Source organism: Eschrichtius robustus, chromosome 3 (genome assembly GCF_028021215.1).
Source record: "Eschrichtius robustus isolate mEscRob2 chromosome 3, mEscRob2.pri, whole genome shotgun sequence".
In the NCBI taxonomy this organism is placed as follows: domain Eukaryota; kingdom Metazoa; phylum Chordata; class Mammalia; order Artiodactyla; family Eschrichtiidae; genus Eschrichtius; species Eschrichtius robustus.
In genome coordinates this window covers 144,174,533-144,177,894 of record NC_090826.1, presented here as the reverse complement: position 1 = coordinate 144,177,894, position 3,362 = coordinate 144,174,533, and the positions used below count along the sequence as shown (strand labels likewise).

The 3,362-nt window shown below is 42.1% G+C and overlaps 1 pseudogene; it reads left to right on the top strand.

The window, feature by feature from the left end:
- Positions 1-447: 447 nt before the first annotated feature.
- LOC137760725 (F-box only protein 3 pseudogene) lies at positions 448-2,851 on the top strand (annotated as a pseudogene).
- Positions 2,852-3,362: the final 511 nt, after the last annotated feature.

The following is a 3,362-nucleotide window of genomic DNA, read 5'->3' as shown; positions in this document are numbered from 1 at the left end:
TTGTACCAGCTACATGACTCTAGGCAATTTGATTAATCCCTTAGCTTCAATTTTTTCTTCTGAAAATCAGATTGCTAATAGGTAACCTCGGCAAAACTGTAGTTTGGACTTAATTATGTAAATGTACGTACAGTATCTGGCTCCCAATAAATGTTAGTTCCTTTCCCTTGCACAATTTTATATCAGGAATCAGTGGCAGATTCCGTCATATCACAATTGCTTACTGATTCACTTGGGTATTCACAACAGTATTCACTTATATGTTGCCTCTTTAGAGATAAAAAAGATTTCTAGGGCTTTGGAGCTAATGACGAGCCACCTCCATCTGATACCCATCATTGATAGAATGCACAGCTTACAAATGCTGTTGAGGCGGATGGTGGCCGCGGGGGCCGGGGGAGGGGGGGTGGGTGGGGGTGGAGCCAGGCCTGCAAGGGACCAGGCAAGATGGCGGCCATGGAGACCAGTCAGCGCCCCTGACCCTGGAATCGCTGCCTACTCATCCCCTGCTCCTCATCTTATCCTTCTTGGACTACCGAGACCTAATCAATTGTTGCTATATCAGTCAAAGACTTAGTCAGCTATCAAGTCATGATCCGCTGTGGAGAAGACATTGCAAAACATACTGGCTGATACCTGAGGAAGAGAAAACACAGAAGAACCAGTGTTGGAAATCCCTCTTCATTGATACTTTTCTGATATAGGAAGATATATTGACCATTATGCTGCTATTACAAAGGTCTGGGATGATCTCAAGAAATATTTGGAACCCAGATGTCCAGACGGTTTTCTCTCTGAAAGAGAGTACTGAAGAGGAAGACCTAGATGCTGCAGAAGCTCAGATGGGCTGCAGACTTCCAGATGATTATCGATGTTACTATCATATCCACAACGGGCAGAAGTTAGTGGTTCCTGGGTTGTTGGGAAGCATGGTGCTGTCTAATCACTATCTTTCTGAGGATTTGTTAGACATCTATACAGCTGCTGGAGCCTTCCAGCAGAGACAGGGACTGAAATATTTTCTCCCTTTAACTTTTTGCATACATAATGGTTTGAGTCGGTATATAGCAGTGGAAGGGCTGAAACAAAAATGAAGTCTTCTACTGATCTTGGAGAGACAGTAGTGTGTGGTCCTGAAGAGAGATCTTAGTTCTTTGCCCAGGAATTGAACGTGGGTCACCTGAGTTGAAAACCAGGAATCCTAGCCGCTAGACCACCAGGCACTAGAGGCTAGCAGCAAAGTGGCCCTGGCTCTTTCCCCTGTTTGAAAGCAAGAATATTTCAAGGAGGCAAAAATTGTAAAATCAGGTACAAAGTTTATTATTAGAGATACAGCATAACATGTGGGTGAGCACGCAGAGAAGCAGCTTGTTTATTTAAGTCAGAAGCAAGGCAGAAATACACACCCAGAGAGAAAGAGTATGGGCGTCCTAAATGAGTAGCACAATAAAGAGGTGATTTAAATCACTTATATAGGACAGTCCTTCTGGGTTTTTGTTTACCTTTGGCCAATTTTCTTATTTCTTTCTTCACACCTGACCTGCCCTAGGACCCTCCCCAACATGCGTGCGCAACATTTTGCTAAGATGTATCCCACCCCAGAGGCCTGTGGGGGGTATGTCCACACTTATTATGGGGTGGCGTCCCCTCCCTTTTTGACCCCCAAGGAGGCATCCTGCGCATGTGCAGACAGGGAAGTTTTCCTTGACCTCAGGAGTGGTCATCTAATCTCTTTACTTCAGCAGAGCTCAGCTTCTGCCACTAGCTTTGTCCTTGGAGCGTCTGCGTGAGAACAAAGCTTCAGTTTTACTCCACTTGACAAACACCAGCTGTCCAGCCCAGGGGCCCATCTATCTCCTACCTCACTACCAAATGTCCAGACCAAATGGCTCGGAGTCCAGCTGCTACTTACATGTTTATCATAGGTGCTACTTTTACTGACTGGTTTACTTCTTATGTCAACAATATTGTATCAGGTGGCTTCCCTATCATCAGAGACCCAATTTTCAGATATGTTTATGATCCAGAGTGTGTAGCAATGACTGGGGATATTACAGTTTCAGTTTCCACATCGTTTCTGCAGGAACTCAGCTCTGTACACCCACCCCACTATTTCTTCACATACCGAATCAGGACTGAAATGTCAAAAGACGCACTTCCTGAGAAGGCTTGCCAGTTAGACAGTCGCTACTGGAGAATAACAAATGCTAAAGGTGATGTGAAGGGACTTCCCTGGTGGTCCAGTGGTTAAGACTTCGCTTTCCAGTGCAGGGGGTGCAGGTTCGAACCCTGGTCAGGGAGCTAAGATCCCACATGCCTTGCAGCCAAAAAACCAAAAACATAAAACAGAAGCAATAGTGTAACAAATTCAATAAAGACTTTAAAAATCTTAAATAAAAAAATAAAAAAATAAAGGTGATGAGGAGGAAGTTCAAGGACCTGGGGTTGTTGGTAAATTTGCAATCGTCAGTTCAGGCTGGGTATATGAATACACAAGTTGTATATTCACATATAACATCATGCTATATGGAAGGATATTATATCTTCCTTTTTTTTTTACTTTAAAGACAAGATCTCTAATGTCACCATTCCCTGATTCCATATGGCATGTCCAACACTCAGGGTGTCTATAGCTCGATTGGAAATGGGTCCTAATGAATATGAAGAGATGCAAGAGAAAGAAGAGGAAGAGGAGGAAGTAGACGATTATGACCATTTGGCAGATATGGATGAATCTGATGAAGAATACGAGGAGGAGAGATGGAGGAGAATCTTTGATGTTCCCATTCAAAGATGCCACTGCTCTCGCCTTTTTTTAAGCAAGCCTCTGCTGATGGAAGCCCTGGGATGAATCCAGCCTGTTAAACAAATTTCTCAATAATGTAAATAATCAAATTGTTCTCAGCTTATAGCAGGAAAACTAGCATGAAATATCGTGCCAGGCCCTGGGTTTTATGAGATGCTACTTCAGGAATTGGATTGTTTGGGTTTGCTTTGTGTTTTTGAGGGAGAGGAGGAAATGGGAATCTTTTTTTTCTCTAGTGGGAAAATAGTTCTCTAGAAATGTCTAGAACAGACATTTCTTTGTTTAAAAATATTTTATACTTATAAAAATATGGAAATGGGAGAGAATTGTTTTGAATAAGGATTTAAAATGAGGCAGAAATACCTACACAAGGATAGAGAGAAAATATGTGACAATGATTCTGTGAAAAGACTTATAAGTTATTTAGAAATGAACAGAATTTGTAATTAGGCTAATCCATTTAGTGATTCCTATATATTTTGTACTCACAGGGAACTAATTGACTAAATAGCTTGAATGCTAGTTGTTTGTCCTTTCTTAGACAATCTGTCCTTGA